General features: G+C 48.0%; 2 long non-coding RNA genes and 1 pseudogene across 3 annotated transcripts; 2 read left to right on the top strand and 1 right to left on the bottom strand.

Moving 5' to 3' along the window:
• Window positions 1–1654: 1654 nt before the first annotated feature.
• Window positions 1655–6348, bottom strand: Gm33760. The gene is made up of 3 exons (XR_003955115.1): window positions 6221–6348; window positions 4395–4452; window positions 1655–1987 (listed from the first exon to the last, which is right to left on the bottom strand). It is a non-coding gene; the product is annotated as a predicted gene, 33760 (long non-coding RNA).
• Window positions 6349–7578: 1230 nt separating this feature from the next.
• On the top strand, window positions 7579–12750 carry Gm33814. Of its 2 annotated transcripts, XR_868178.3 has the most exons (4): window positions 7579–8121; window positions 9608–9779; window positions 10601–11580; window positions 12636–12750. It is a non-coding gene; the product is annotated as a predicted gene, 33814 (long non-coding RNA). The 2 variants fall into 2 exon arrangements; XR_376672.4 differs by lacking the exon at window positions 12636–12750 and having other exon boundaries at window positions 11452–11989.
• On the top strand, window positions 14565–16033 carry Gm12969 (predicted gene 12969; annotated as a pseudogene).

Raw genomic sequence — 17155 nt, 5'->3', positions numbered from 1 at the left:
GAGCACCGGAGCTCGGTTTCGAGGTCCTAGGTGGCCACCAGCGATGGGCGCTGGAGGAGAGAGGCCGAGGGCGTCCCAAGGAAGGGGCTCCAGGCGAGGAGGATCTAGAGGACCAGACACTCCCAAGGGATAGATGCTGCGAGGAGGAGATCCCGAAGAGGGGCGGAATCCCGGGACCCGAAAAGCTTTGAGAGGGGGTCGAGCTGGGGATGGGGAATTCTGCGGGACAGAGCAGCCAGACCCAGCCGCACCGCGGCTTTGCCCGGCAGAGCAGAGGAGGGGTGCCGGCCCACTCAGCTGCCCGACCCTGGCCGCAGATCCCGGCCCCGCGCGGCCCCTTACCCGCACCAGCTCAGCGGCCACCGCTTCGGTCCAGCGCAGCCTCTCAACCCGGAACCAGCCGAGCCGAACTGCCCGGCGCCCAGGCTCCCTCTCCGCCCCCGCGGGCGGGACCCGAGCCGCTCCGCCCCCGCGGCGGGCGGGGGGAGGGGAGGGGCCTCCAGACCCCGCCTCGCTGCCACTGTGCTCCTGACCCCCAGGGACGGGAAAAACAGCTGTTTCTTCTGGGTCTGCACAGCTGTCAGGTTTGTTTAGGGTCCTGGCGGCAGGGGGCGAGAGGACAGCTAATGAAGAAAAAGTGAGAAGATAGCACCTAAGGAACATCTCTCCGGATGATCAATTTGAAGAACTAAGGGCAATAATAACTGAGTATTAAGACAAGACGGTGCTCTGTAGTCTGCATAGAATATATAATGTTTGCATAGATTGTAGTGATAAAATTAGAGACTTGCCCTGTTGGCATGGGCTAAGTTCAAAGTCGCCATTCTCCTAAACCTTTAGGTTCTATTTCCTCTTCCCTTTCTAAGGAGGGCTCTTAGTAGAAGATTGTGGAGAGAACCCTGCCTAACGTCTAGCTCAAAGGTTCTTTCCATTCATCGGATGTTTCTGCATTGCTGTGTGAGCATGTGTGTGAGTGTGTGTGTGTGTGTGTGTGTGTGTGTGTATAAGAAGTTGGAGTAAGAAAAAAAGTATAATGGGAGACCTTGTCATCTCTGCCAGATGGAGGGGAGGAAAGGGATTTCTAAGAAGGTGAAAGAGAGAGACAGACAGACAGAGAGACAGACAGAGACAGGGAGAACAGAAGCATGAGTGGGGGGGGGCACATGGAGACCTGCATGCTGTTCTGTTCTGTTCTGTTCTGTTGAGAGTGGGATAAGGAAGAAGTTTGGGGAAGGTGAAAGGCATGGGCATCTTAGAGAAGAATTTCTTGAAGGTGTTGGGCTTTCGAGCAGAAAAATGGCCTGCCTTGGTTTGGGTTTCTTGGTGTGCAAGATACACACTACATCATCAGTACAGTGAAGGAGGGGGACCCTTTGCATGCATGCAGTGCTAGGCACGGGTGAGCAACTGTGGCAAAGCCGAGGCCTGCAGGAGGAAGGAAAGGCTGGCCCCAGGGAGGTGGTTGCTGTCTCAGGACCTGCAAGAGGTCAGTTTGCACCGTGATTGTCTGTCAGGATAAGACCATCAGGAAAAAAAAAAAGCACCATGACAATTAGTGGTGGATAAAGGGGGTGATGGGGAGGAGGTATTGAGAGTGTGTTGCATAACTTTTCCTGTGGTGACATGAACAAAGGTATATTCATTCCAGACAGGGCATAGTGAACCAGTCGGTTTATTGGGGTTAGTTAAAGGAACATGGGTGACTCAAAGGATCCCACCCCAGCATGGGTGACAAGTCATGAAAGTCACATCCGTAGGATTCCCTGCTCTGCTTGCAGGCAGCTCTGCAGGCCTGACGGTCCCTTCTCCTTAGGGGAGGGGCTCCGTGCATCCTGTAACTGCCTAAGGTTCTTGAGCCTTTGTGATGCCTCCTAGAGTCTTAGGCGCTTTCCTTCTGGAACACTTGTTTCATCCAGAGGACATAACTCTGCATCAGGGTGGCTCCCCAGCACCGGCCTCTTCCACCAGTGTCTTCACCGGGGTTAAACTTCATTGAAGTAGAATTTAAGAAAGAAATGCTTCATTCTGTGAACACGCCCTCCATCACCCTCACCCGGCTCCTGTTTCACAAGAGACAGGCTGGCTGCTCATGTGACAGCTATTCCTTACATCCAGAGCCTGGATTCTGTTTAAGTGACACTCTTTCCAATATGATCATGGGAAGGCAGACCCCACCCAGCTCCAGGAGAGAATTTTGTTTGATCCAAATCATGATGGTTGCATCCCTCTTGTCGGTAATGGATTGGTGGTGTCTAACTTGGAAAAAAAAACCAAAAAAAACAGAGAGAAAGACTAAGGAGAGAGGAGCCTTCTGGAGGCATGCTTTGGCATTAGAGTAGCCATGTTGTGCTTAGTCTGAGCATGCAGCCAGTGCCCGAGGGGAAGAGGAAACTTACTTTGGTTCAGAGCCTGGACTTTTAGATATGTAAGATCTTATTGCTTAAGCAAGTTTCATAGTGGCAGATTGTCATTTGGAAACCTAAAGAACCATGACTGATACATTAACACGTATTCCCCCAATTTTTTTTCAAACAGAGCAGAGTCTAAATTATTGAAGCAACTGGAGAGAAATGAAAAAAAAATGATAATAATAAAAGGCTGGGTGATGTATCAAACAGGCTTTGATGTTCACTGTATATTGACTGATATAGGCAGGTCTTTTACTAGCATCTGAAATACACTACGCAGTTTGCAGACACGCTGGAAGAACAAGAAGACAGTCTTATGCTTGCACAGCGCATTGTTGGATGTGAGTCCCAAAGCAGTCCTCACCAGTTTAGATCATGATCCCAATTTTGCAAAGATGGGTACTAAAGTACTAAAGAACAGAAAACGGAAATAGAGTAGAATCACTAAGCTGTCCATCAAAAACCTTCCTGTGTTGATAGTAAAGAAGCCCCTGAAAGAGTAGCAGCTCTGCTAGAAACTAGGTTCCCCAGCTCCGGCAGAGTGTGGCTTTGCTAACCAAGCTCTTCCCAGTGGACTGTAAGTAGAAACAGGCTTTAAGGCAATGCATTTTTGTTCTTCCATGTGCTGTGTCCCCTTGAGTTGGAACAGAGATATGCCAGGGATTTGGCTTCAATAATAAGGAGCTAACAGAGCAAAGGTGTGGAAGGAACCTGGGCTCCTGAATGACTGTGTGGTGTGGGATTGCCCCGCCCCCCCGCCCCTCCCCCCACATTCACCGACACGGATGTGAATGAATGGTCAGAGCTGAGGCAGAAATCCTGATTACCATGTCAGCCACTTGTTTCTGAGAACCACTTACTAATCTAAGAAGTAACATCAGGATTTTTAGGAGGGGAAGAGGGGGCTCTCCAAGAAATACTGTTGAGTGAAAAAAAAAAAAAAACAACAAAACTATACACCAACACTTAGACACGGGCACATGTAGAATTAATTATACATGAATTTCAGACCAAAAGTTCTGCAGAGTCACGCAGCAATTCTAAGTGTGTGCAGCTGTGAGCTGGAATTTCGAGGGGTTTTTATCTTTCACGCTGTGTAGCTCTACTTTCTTTGTAATAAGAAAACTAAAGATTTAAGTGGGCCTTGTTATTGGTGGATTCCATATGTGCAAGTTCACCTACTGTTAAAATCTGTGTCCTGGAAACTAAGACCCGAGGTACCAACTGTAGACCAATGATAACTGGAAAAAAAAAATCGTCAGTGCTAAACATGAATAGACTTTTAAATTGTCACTTTCTCTTTAAGACTGCTACCTAAAACTATGTCGCATCTTCATAGGTAAGGCGCTACAAGCAACCTATTGGTGATTTAAATCTATGGCTAGGAGTGTATAGGTTATATACAATACAATGCAATGCCATTTCACATGGATTTGAACGCCCATGGATTTTGGTTAGTGTGAGAGTCCTCCAGGATCTTGAAGGACCGCTGGATATTTTAAATAAAGTGTCTTTAAACAGAAGCACGCGTAAAATGAAGTTACATATTGATCGGTGGCTGAAAATATGCTCAGGGACTTGCAGGAACCTGACCCTGTGTTTCCTCATAGAGCAATGATTCAGGATTCGCAAAGTCAGTTCTTGCAGTGACTTTATAGACTGCAGCACCACAAATAGTGAGAGGCGGCTGTGTATAAAGTGGTTATGTGTAACAGCATCTACTAATGCAAGGGTACCAACACCCCCCGTCCTTTCCATCCAGGTAATACAGGCTCAGGCCATCGGCAGGGGAAGAGGAGAGAGAAAGTCTGAGGGACTCTCTTGGGCCATACACTGATCTAGGTGTCTCCTCCCATTATTTTATGAAAACCTCATAGTAGCCCTCTAGAGCTGATTTTTTTCCTCTGTGATTACAGAGCTGGAAACTGCTCAGAGGTGCAAAGAGGCCTGTGTGAATCCAGTAGGCAATAGAAGAAACTTCCTTACCCCAAGCTGCTGGAGCAAGCTCCACCAAGTCCCCTGTCTGGTCTGCCATCCAGTCCATCTGCAAGACAAAGCCTTCCCTGAGGGCTAATTCTGAGGTGGGGCTCCCACTCCATCCCTCCCCATTACCCAAAGCTTTACCCTGACTTCACAGACTCAGGGAGACCCCCTGCTGCTTCTCAGTTAGGGGCCTCGCCTCCTCCTGTAAGGGCCAATGTATGGGACGGCTCCATTTCTGACCCCCTCAGATCCGCCAAGGTCTCTATAGAAACACTGTGCTAGCAGAGTGCCTTCAGGCTGTGTGGAATTAGCCTACTGATGAAGCCAACACACTTCCGTCTTTATTCACCCTCCTTCCTCCAGCCTCAGAGGGTGAAGTCGGCCTGAGGTTCAAAGGGAGTTCCTCCACTCGGGCCGTGGTCTGATCCCTTCAGGCCACCTCTGGGATCTGACTCTTTCAATTATCCCTTTCTTGACTCCATTTCTGCCTCCTTCCTTGCGATTGGCTGCTTTTTTTCAGCCTATAAACATGCTCAAGTTTCTCCCAAAAGGACATTCCACAGTTCCCGCACTGTGCTCCCCCCCACCCCCAGGCTGGTCTTTCTCTAGCCCAGATTCTTGAAAGAATCGTCCGCACCTCCTCCCCTGCCATGTGTCGGCCTGCGACTCTGCTGAAGTCACTAATAATCTCCTAATTGCCAATTAAAAATAGCTTCTGGTATGCAAGTGCTGCTGTATGAAAACAAGCCAAGGATAAAACTGAGGAAATTTAAAACATTCACAACTCCAACTATCAGAAGGATTCATACTTGTATTATATATCCTTTATCACATGTAATAACACACACACACACCATGCACATAACACACACACATACAACACATACTCCCCCACACACCATACACACCAAACACACACCACACATACACATGTACACCACACACACATTACCCTACACACACATACAACACACACACCATACACTCCACACACACATATACCCATACACCATATACACCAAACACACACACACATATCACATACACACACACATTCACTACACACACTCATACCCACCCCCATACACACCAAACATACATATACATCACACACCACACACACACATCACACACACCAGGAGAGGGTGCGCACATACATACATACATACATACATACATACATATACACTCACACATACACACACACCATACCATACACACATATCACACACACCACACCACATACACACACACATACACACACACCATACCACACACACATATCACACACACCACACCACAAACATACCACACACAAACATCACACAGAACAGAAAGAAATCTTTGAAAATAGCAGCGTATTCTCTCTCTAAACCATCGTGCCTTAGTGTGGTTTCTTCCAAGAGCTGAGCTTGAGAGAAAGACTCCAGTAAATTTAGCTTGTTTGGGGTGTGCATAACAGGAGTAGGGAAGTGGGAATCGAGGTGGGCAGGGGCACGTTTTTATCACAGAGGACGGCTATGAAGTGGCTCTGCGAGGAACCCTGAGCAACAGCACAAAACACTTATCTCAGAGTCATCTGCTCAGAAAGGTGCAGGAGCTGGGGCATCCATTTGCCACTGGAGTGTGGAGACAGCTCTCCAAAGGTGTTTGATTCCTTGCCACAACTGAGCAACACTTCAGCTTGCTCTCAGTCGCGCTGGCTAGGGGCTGCCACTCTTGGGGATACTCTGGCAGCTGTGAGCAGTAAGGGTGGGCCAGCGACAGACTTTGTTATGGCTTCCCCTCTTGCACATGCTCAGATTTCTCTTCTCCCATAGCAAACTCACTAGCCGGCACTGCTTCTCCGTGGTGGCCATGCACAATGTATTCAAAGGAGAAGAGCCGGGGTGTCTGTCACAGGCTTGCAGTCTCAGCATTAGGAAAGCTGATGCAAGAGAAAGCAGGGAGTGGACTAAGTGGGGGGAATTGGGAGAGTAAGGTAAGCTCTAGTTCCCATTGCTTAGACTGTTATGACTCACCTCATCTTCTTTCTCCCCTCCTGGGTTAGCACTGGTAGCTTATCTCACCAATGGCAGTCTCCTTGGTTTGCCGGTGGGGCTACTGACTGTGAGAGTCCCCCCCCCCCCCCCACACACACACACTACCAGGGAACAGCTGTGAACAGGGCCTCTGGGTTCTCTCCCTTCTCTCTGAGATCTAGGATCTTTATCCTGACAGACTAACGCGTTGGAGATAGGAGGCATTGATTTATCAGGCGGGACGTTAACGATAAAGGTGACAGCGGTCTCTCGGTTCATAGACTTCAATGATAGGGACTCAGTCAGTTAAGGGATTTAATCCATCCAAGGCGCTGCTGGCTCAAGGGATAAAAATCTCATTAAGGACAACTTCCACCCACTCTCTAGGTGGTGCCTTAGCCTCTGCCTTCAAATGCTTACTTGAACATTTTGTTTTGTTTATGATGGCAGCTAGTGGTATAGTGTAAGACAATGCGGGTATCAGTCATATACCCACCTCTTTCATGGTCATGCTCTGGAGGACTCCACATACTGTTGGGGCTCAGAGAATGGTGTCATCCAAGACACTGTGTATACTGAAGGCATTCTAAATTGATCAATTCTATGAAATCCTAGAAGAGTCAATGTCTTTCCAGGACACCCTGGTCCCAGACAATCTGTGGCCGGGAACACTGTCGAGGCAGGACAGTTTGGACACTTAGTGGTGGCAATGCCTAGCTTAGCTTTGGTGCTAGCGATTCCATGCTGATGGCCCACACATGGCATCTATTCCTGCCACTGTGGCTTTTGGTTCATTAGCCAGTTGGGCATAAATGTTTGAGAAAAGAGGCAAGGTCGTTGGATGAGCCATTCTTCTTTAGAACTTATGTGTGATCTTTTAAAATCCCACTCTTCACAAGTTCCTGAGAAATTGGCTAAACCAATCAAACTGCTTTTCTTTCTACTTTTCTTTCTCCACCAAGCCGAGGAGTTGATTGCCAAACTGCTTGAAGTTCTGCCTTCTAGGGGGGATGAGGGTGGGGAGAATCATCCCTAAACACCATTCTTCAGGACCCGTGAGAGGGACTGCAGTGCAGAAAGAACTCTTGTCTCCCATCAGTCCATCTCCAGCACCACACCCAGCAGAACTATCTGGAACAACGAGGAAATGAAGACAGTACAGACACACAGAAAAGCTGGGGTCAGGTGGGCCACGGGCTCTGATGGAGTCACAGACTACTGTAGCAACTTGGAACAGCAGTGAGTTTCTCATATACAGGATAGGTCAGGAGGAGTTAGCCAGTCTTGGTAGGACACATCTGTAGGCAAACAGTCTCAGGCTAGCATCCGGGAGGAGGAGGAAGCTGCAGCTGTTATTTTGTCACACAGGGACAAACATCTGGACTTGGACCTGAGCAAGGCTTTGGCCCCAGGTTGGAGAAAGGCTCTGCTGAATTCCCATGGAGTTCCATCCTTGACATGGCTGTGCCCACGTCAACAATACATATTCACTCTGAGATTCTTTGGCTCAATACACTCCAGAAGCCAAGGCCAGATGTTCTTCCTCCTCGGGTCAGTTGGTCAGAAGGAATCTCCCAGGACCTCACAGGTGTGGGAGAAGAGGCTCCCGTGAAAACAGAAATGCTGATCCGGCTTCTGTGGTGCACATGCCTGACTGAACTGGTACGGCTGCTAAGACACAACCTACAATGGAAAGTTCTGGTTGCATGGTGAGTTCCCGTATGGCTAACGGCTAACTGCTCAGTATCTATTCAAAGCAATGCTAAGTATTTCAAATATCGACGGATCCTGATCCCTGGATGTCTAGCGCATGCTCTTACTCCAGAATCCCTCGTGTCTCTTACAGAAACTTGTCAAGGGCTCCGCAGTGTGTCTCTCTATACACTAGGATACTTCTGTCGCATGGGGGGTAGTCGCATAGTCAGTGGACTGGAGCAGCATTGTCACGTGAGATGCACCTGTCTCTAAAACTTAGCGGTCCACTGAATGCCTCTTTCTCGGTAGTAAGTAGAAAGCCGGATAGTATAGGGGGTTGGTCTGGTGCTACCTGAATGCTGAATTCTGTACCCCAAGATCAGGTTGCTCCAAGAAGAGGAGATCCTCACACACACACACACACACATATATATATATATATACACCAGCTTTCGTTATGTAAACTTAGCTCTCCAAGTCATCCTTGATTGGTTAATAAAGATGCCTACTGCCTGGGCTGAACAGGAGAGGAGGCAGAGTGAAGTTTCTCAGGCTTGGGGGCTTAGGCAGGGACCAGGAGAGAGAGAGAGAGGAAAAAGGAGAAGTCTCCATGGTGTACGTAGTTAAATCATGAGTGTTAGCCATGAGGGCCAGCCAGGTGGAGTAGGAGCAGCCCAGGTAGATCATGGGATGTGATATCTCAGGGCAGCTCTAATGCTTTAAGGCTCACTCTAAATATAAAGGCTTCTGTATCTTTTATTTGGGAGCTATATGGTTTAAGTGGGGGTAAACCGCCAAAATAATATTTACCACAATATGATAGTCTGTCTGTGTCCTTGGAAAGGCTGTTACTACCTGTCCTGAATCACGTTATCCCTAGGAATTGGGTCAGAGCCCTGAATCTTTTGTCTCTTGTCCTCTCATTCCCTCCTAGTATGACACAGCATTTGCCATTTTGGAATCAGAGCAACCAACATTACCCTAAAGAGGCAGAAGGTTGGGCCCACTGGGGCTAGAGGGGAAGATTGCCTGGTGCACAGGCAGGCAGACCTGAGCTCAGATCTGCAGCACTCGTGTGGGAAGCTAACAGTGGCTGTGCACATGCCCATAATCCCAGCCTTGTGGGACATGGAGACAAGGTCACCAGAGCTTGCTGGTTGTCAACCTAGCTCCAGGTTCAGTGAGAGACTCTGTCTCAAGAGAGGAGAAGGGATGTTGATAAAACAGGATACCCGGTATCTTCTTCTGACCCTGTGCATGCATGGATGGGCGAGAGCATACATATGTGTGCAACAGACAGACAGACAGACAGACAGACACACACACACACACACACACACACACACACACACGAAAACCAACCAAATAAATAAACTCAATGGTTCACCAAGCCACACCAAAGTGGACTTATTCTGCCCTCGGTACCATATCTAAGGGTAAATGGACCTTTGTTCCCGACTACCCAGGAAAATTCACACAACACCTGCCTTTGTCTTACAGGACCTCCATAACTCTTGCTGCTTCCCCTTCGTCAGGCTAGATGAACACGTGATCGTCGTCACAGTGAACCAGAATGACAGTTCGTGTAATGCATCAGAACCCTGAGGTAAGACAGCGCATGCGCTCCGGCCCCTGAGGAAAGACTGAGCATGCGCACCGCCATCTGTTCCAAGTAGGTGGAGATCTAACGCATAGCCCTGGGTTTGAACCCAAGTACTGCATAAAACTGGCTATGATGGTGCATGCCTGCCTGTAGCCCCAGCACTCTAGCGATTAGGTAGGAGGAGCACGAGTTCGACGCCATCCTCAAAATCAGAGTGTGGTCACACACTCTTGGTCTATTTGGCCAACAGTGCCCATTGCTCTCAGTTTAGGATTTCTAGATTCCCATAGATTTCCGTGGGTAAAGAAAAAAGCCTTTGGCTGGCTTTCTGACTTTGCTGATGGTGGTGTTCCACATTGCTCTTGGTGCGTTAAGTGCCCACTACCTGGCTCCTGCAGCAACCTTACTTCCTGTCTGCCTACCTGGAATGGACGGTCACCGATGAGCTCTTGGTGACTCCAGGGTTCATTGTTGTTTGTTCCAATGAGAGAAACATCTGGGGAGACACACAACTGGCGGGGCCTCTGTATTTTGTTTTGTTTTGTTTTGTTTTGCTTTGTTTTGTTTTGTTTTGTTTTGTTTTATTTGTGTTGGTGGTTTGTCTGCCTTGTGAGTGTATGTACCTTGTACATACAATGACTGTGGAGGCCAGGAGAGGTTATCATTTCCCCTGGAACTGGAGTCACGTATAGTTGGTGCTGGGAACTGAAGCCCGGTCCCCTGAAAGTGCAGCCCAGTGTTCTTAACTGCTGAGCCACCTCTTCAGCCTCCAAAGGGCCCTACCGTGTTAAACAGTGTCATTCTTCCAGCAGGCTCATTTCTCAACTGAATTCTCTAGTTCTGGAAACTTGTGCATTCCCTTCATTTATGTTAATCCGTGTTTCTGTTAGCTCAGCGATTGCCTCTTCATGTCACATTCACCTTCTATCCGTGCCGTGCGTGATGCTGGAGCTGGCTGGGAAGACCACGGTTGCTTTCTGCTCTGCGCTGCCAGGAAAGAGCGCAGGGCAGATGCTGGGAACGCAGCAGCAGGAAGAAGGGGCTTGCTTATTTCTATTGGCTTCCTGTTCCTGTAACGTCGCCCTGGCAACACTTCTTCACCCTGGCATTAGCAGTGCCTTCCTTGGCAGCAGCTGAATCCACTTTGCAGTTTTCCCAACGCTCCGGAGCTCCAGTTCCCAACACAAGGATGCCCATCCTCGGAGTTTCAGGCTCTCCAAACGCTTTCCCCGAACGCTTCCCCCGAACGCTTCCCCCAAAGCGGCTAAACTTGAGAGCATTGCTGGCTTCTTCTGTTTCACTAGCCTTCTGTTCCTGATGTTGCTTCCCGGCAGATAAAGAACACTCCTGAAAGAAAGAAAGAAAGAAAGAAAGAAAGAAAGAAAGAGAGAGAGAGAGAGAGAGAGAGAGAGAGAGAGAGAGAAAGGGAGAAGAGGAAGAGAGGAGAGAGAGAGAGAGAGAGAAAGAAAGATTTGTTTTATTCGTGTGTGTACAGGCATGGGTGTTAGTGTGTGTGTGTGTGTGTGTGTGTGTGTGTGTGTGTGTGTGTGAAGTTCAGGTACCCATGGTGTTCAGAAGAGCAAAAACCCCTAGAGCGGGAGTTCCAGGTAGCCGTGAGCTTCCTGACATGGTTGCTGGAAACAAAGCTCAGGCCCTCTGAATGAGCACTAAGTGCTCTTGGCCACTGAGCCGGTCTCTACAGCCCTGAGCACTTCTTCTACCGTTTCTGTTCCACTTACAGATGCTATCCATACCATCAATGATTTACTGACATTCTCAGCTTATATTAGTGCTGAGATCTGTATTGTGGTGGACTCTGATGGTCTTCCCTTCAGTACCAGAAACCGCTCCAAGTATCCTGTCCAGAGAGGTAAATGCTGAAGGTCAGGACAGATTCCTCATCAATAATGCTCGTCCATCTCTTTGTTCCATCCCTTCCCCCACTCAACAGCCTCAACGTCCATTCCCAGCCACGCTCTCCATCTCTCTCTTAGTACCTGTAAACTGGGGCCCAAAATTCTTTTGTACAAGAATCTCATTTCCCCAGGCAGAGATAGCACCTCTCAAGGCTAACATTCTGAGATTCGACCCTAGTCATGGCCTTAATGGCACAGAGGAGGTAACAGCAGGTTCTGAGGAGAGCAGGTAACAGGTGAGGCCTCTGCCTGACCTCCAGGCAAGGGAAGGGACCTACTGCTCTCTCTGGCAAAGGGTTGTATGCAGACATGTACCCACAATACCTCTGTATACTGATTGTATCTCAGCCCTAGTTAACAATACACAAGTCCTTAGAATGGGATTCTGTAGTGACAATTCTGGAATTTATTTTCTTTAAAAAAAACACACAGAAATATTATAAGAATATGCTTTCATTTTAATCCCAGGTGTGGGGACTTGGGGTTCCTTCAGGCTATCTGCAGCAGCTATGATCTGCCTCATGCTCTAGCAGAGGCATGGTTTTGGCAGCTGCAGATAGTTTCTGCAATTGTGTGATGTTTGGAATTTTGGGAACTTTTCAGAGGCTATATAAATGCTAGAGCCCAGGGAAGTGGGGTTGGTGGTAGTTGGTCATTCAGAGGGGTTGGTTTCAGTTTGTTAGTAGCCATGCTCAAAGAGGAAATAAAAGAAGAAAGAACTTAGATTCAGGGATTCTCTCTCTCTCTCTCTCTCTCTCTCTCTCTCTCTCTCTCTCTCCTTTCTGTCATCATTTCTCCTCTATTTAGTGATAGGGGTGGAACTGGGGGTGGGGGATAAAGGGTGGGAAAAAGAAGAACCCACAAAGTAGCGAAGACCAGCTCCAGGGTCCGGACCACAAGCTAAGGGGAAACTTGCTGACCTCGGCAGGCAATTTGTTCAATTCTTGAATGAATCCTAAGGACCTAATTTAAAAAATATTTTTAAAAGTATTTTATTCTCTATGTATAGGTACTTTGTATGCATGTATATCTGGGCACCACACACATGCCAGGTGCCTGTGGAGGCCAGAAGAGGGTATCGGATCCCCAGAACTGGGATTACAGACGGTTGTGAGCCACCATATGTAAGATATGTAAGAAATCTGACCCAGGTCCTCTGGGAAAGCAGTCAATACTCTTAACTACTGAGTTATCTCTCAAGCGCTGTTTAAAATTTCTTTTAAATCTTTTTTTTTTTTGAGAGACAGGGTTTCTCTGTGTATCCCTGGCTGTCCTAGAATACACTCTGTAGATCACTGTGGCCTCAAACTTAGAGATCCACCCGCATCTGGCTTCCCAAGTACTGGGACTAAAGGTGTACGCCACTGACTGGCGAGTTAAAGGTTTTTAAAATTACATTTATTTATTCCGTGTGTTCATGTGCACATGTGCCATGGTTTGCATGTGGAGGTGGGCGACTTGTGAGAGGGCGAAAGGGTGTCTCTTTCACCGTGTGGGGCCTAGGGACCATACCCAAGTCTGCAGGATTGGTGGCAAGCATCTTTGCTTGCTAAGCCACTGGCCCACAATCTGCTTTTTAAGATGCTTATGGTACAAGCTGCCTTTGCTGAACACACCAGAAGCCAACCCAAAGCAAGGACTTGAGTTAAACTAGCATTCTTCGGGGGCCGGGGGGGGGGGGGGGAGCTCAGTTACACTGGAGAGAAAAGGGAAATGATAAGAGACAGAAAAGCTCACTCAGCAGTGAACTGTGCAAAATCTGCCTCAGAAACAACCTGTCTCTGGAGTAAGAAAGTGGGGGTATTTACACAGCAAATCCCAGTGTTCTTGGTGAAGGGTGGGCTCGCCAGTCAGGAGGAAGTTACTGGGGGGGGGGGGGGTAAGTGGGAAGCTGATAGGTTCTGCCATAGCATGCCTGAGCCCTCAGCCCTTTTCTTCTCAGGCACAGCCCTGATGAGGAGAAACTGTGATGCCAACGTGTGACTTCTCTGCAACTTCCCTGGACACTGCAGTGTTTCTCAACCAAATATAAGATGACCAAGTCAATAAACTGTATTATTGAAAAAAAATATATATGTAAGATACTTTTTACATTTATTTACCTGCTTTGTATGTGTGGGAGGCACACATGCCAAGCACCTGCTTGGAGGTCAGAGGACAATGTATGCCAGCTGATTCTCCCCCTCTGCGGTGAGGGCTCTAGGGATGGAATGCAGGCCATTAGAGTCAGCAACAAGCACCTGTGCCTGAACCTGCAGGAATACGGGTGAGGTGTCAGGTGGGCGTATCTGAGCAGAGGAATAAAGGTGACGGGAAGTCTTGTGTAAGCTGATTGATGCCAAGCAAGTTAGTAAGAAGTACAGCATTGTGGTTTTGTCTGTTTGTTTTGAGACAGGGTCTCTCTATTCTGTCACTCTGGATGCCCTGGAACTCGATGTGTAGACCAGGATGGTCACAAGTGCTTGTATTAAAGGCATTTGCTATCACGACTAGCCTGAACTACAGCATCTCATACACTCTTTGCAGGGGGAGAATGGGCAAGGTCAGCAGGAAGCTAAACCAAACAATGTTGGCAAAGAAAACATAGACTACCTCAGACATAGCTGCCTCAGGATGGAAAGCCACAGCCATTCAGGAGGGAAAGCGGGGTTCCAAGGAACCAAAAGACTTAATTCCTTTGAGATGCAACCTTCAACCTTAGACTGGGTCTTACCAAGTCTGTTCCTGGAAAAGGACACAGAACCAGTGTCCCCATTTGTCCTTTCAATAGGGTTTCCAAGAAAGCCTTGGATCTGTCTGGCTCCCAATATACCTCCATTCACCACGCTGCCTCACTGGCTCTATGTGCTGTACAGAAGTCACAAGCAAGACTTCATTCAAGATTATACATCGGCTCTCTGCTCCTCCCTGTTCCAGAGACAGCTGTATCTTCTTATGCAGTGTCATCCTCATCCCATAGACAAGATGGTGAAGTTTGGTGTGAATGGATTTGGCAGTATTGGGCACCTGGTTACCAGGGCTACCATCTGCTCTGCAGTTGGCAAAGTGGAGATTGTTGCCATCAACGACCCTTCACTGACCTCAATTACATGGTCTACATGTTCCAGTATGACTCCACCCATGGCAAATTCAACGGCACAGTCAAGGCTGAGAATGGGAAGCTTGTCATCAACGGGAAGCCCATCACCATCTTCCAGGAGCAAGGCCTCACTAACATCAAATGGGGTGATGCCGGTGCTGAGTATGTCGTGGAGTCTCCATGTGGTGTCTTTACCATCATGGAGAAGGCCAGGACCCACTTGAAGAGTGGGGCCAAAAGGGCCATCATCTCTGTCCCTTCTGCCAATGACTACATGTTTGTGATGGGTGTGAACCACAAGAAATATGACAACTCACTCAAGATTGTCAGCAATGCATCCTGCACCACCAACTGCTTAGCCCCCTGCCATGATCATCCATGACAACTTTGGCATTGTGGAAGGGCTCATGACCACGGTCCATGCCATCACTGCCACTCAGAAGACTGTGGATGGCCTCTCTGGGAAGCTGTGGTCTGATGGCCATGACACTGCCTAGAACATCATCCCTGCATCCACTGGTGCTGCCAAGGCTGTGGGCAAGGTCATCCCAGAGCTGAACGGGAAGCTCACTGGCATGGCCTTCCATGTTCCTACCCCCAATGTATCCATTGTGGATCTGATGTGCCGCCTGGAGAAACCTGCCAAGTATGATGACATCATGAGGGTGGTGAAGCAGGCATCTGAGGGCCCACTGAAGGGCATCCTGGGTTACACTGAGGACCAGGTTGTCTCTTGTGACTTCAACAGCAACTCCTACTCTTCAGTTTTAATGCTGGGGCTGGCATTGCTCTCCATGATAACTTTGTAAAGCTCATTTCCTGGTGTGACAGTGAATAAGGCTACAGCAACAGGGTGGACCTCATGGTCTACATGGTCTTCAAGGAGTAAGGAACCCTGGACCACCCACCCCAGCAAGGACACTGAGAGCAAGAGAGAGGCCCTCAGTTGCTGAGGAGTTCCTATCACAACTCGGGCCCCAACACTGAGCATCTCCCTCACAATTTTCATCCCAGACCCCCATAATAACAGGAGGGGCCTAGGGATCCCTTCCTACTCTCTCTCTCTCTCTCTCTCTCTCTCTCTCTCTCTCTCTCTCTTTCTCTCTGTTTTTTTTTTTTTGTTTTTTTGTTTTTTATTTTTGTTTTTTTCAAGACAGGGTTTTTCTGTATAGCCCTGGCTGTCCTGGAACTCACTCTGTAGACCAGGCTGGCCTCGAACCCAGAAATCTGCCTGCCTCTGCCTCCCAAGTGCTGGGATTAAAGGTGTGCGCCACCATGCCCGGCCCCTTCCTATTCTCTTGAATATCATTAATAAAGTTCTCTGCACCTCCCAAAAAGACTTATACATCATATATACATATATAAATATGTATATTCATATATATATATCATATATATGATCATATATCAGGTTCCTGGGTTTTAATTCTGTAAGTGCAAGGTACTGTAAGATAGGAAGAAATCCTTTTCATCTCTTGCCGTAAATATATAAAAACACTGGATAGGAGATGAATTAATTTTATTTTATTTACTTATTTTAAGGGTTTTGTTATATAGTCCAGGCTTGGCCTCAAATTCATTTTGTTTTTATTTCATTTTAAATTATGTGTATACATGTGTGCACACAATCACGTGCACACACACACACACACACACACACACACACACCTTTGTGTACCTGACTGCAGTGCACACAGAAGCCACAAAAGGGCGTTGGGTCCTTTAGAGCTGAAGTTAAAGGTGGTTGTAAGCTGCCTGAAGTGGGTGCTGAGAACTGAACTCAGGTCCTCTGTGTGAACAGTCTGTGCTTTTAACTGTTATCTCTCCAGTCCTTCAAAGCCATTTTGTAGCCCAGGCTGGCTTTAAATGTGCAAGCTTTCTGCTTCAGCCTTAACCTTCTGAGTGTTGGGATGGGAGCTGTGTGCCACATAGCTGGCAAATACATTTTAAAACATGAAGCCAGACTCCAAGCATGTAAGTAGAGGAGAGGCTGTGATAACCACAGTCTAAACTGGTAGAGTGTGGGATTGCACCTGCATTAACTGTATTTCAGGGAGATTGGTGCCTGGGGAGAACCCTAGGTAAGAAACAGACATCAAATTTCTCTTAAAACTGATTAAACTAAAGGAATTCTTGGGAAACTACCCAGAACACGGCACCACCTTGCAAGATGTATGGGATTTCCACACAAAACAGCTCCCACTGTTTCTAGAATCTAGTAAAAACAACAACAACAACAACAACAACAACCAGTCTGAATGAGAATGGGAGAGGTCAGGTCAGGAGAGACAAAGGGAGCAGGGCAGGCCATGCCCTGCACTGGATGGGTCCTCCACAAAGTCAAGTCCCAGATGGAGGTAGGAGGGAAGGGGTAGATCCAGGGACAGTGACTGACAAGACAAAGGTGAGAAGCAAGCAAGGGTGGGAGTGGGGGTGGGGTGGGCTTGGAG

This window comes from Mus musculus, chromosome 4 (assembly GCF_000001635.26).
Source record: "Mus musculus strain C57BL/6J chromosome 4, GRCm38.p6 C57BL/6J".
Taxonomy (NCBI): Eukaryota; Metazoa; Chordata; class Mammalia; order Rodentia; family Muridae; genus Mus; species Mus musculus.
This window is presented reverse-complemented; position numbering and strand designations above follow the sequence as displayed.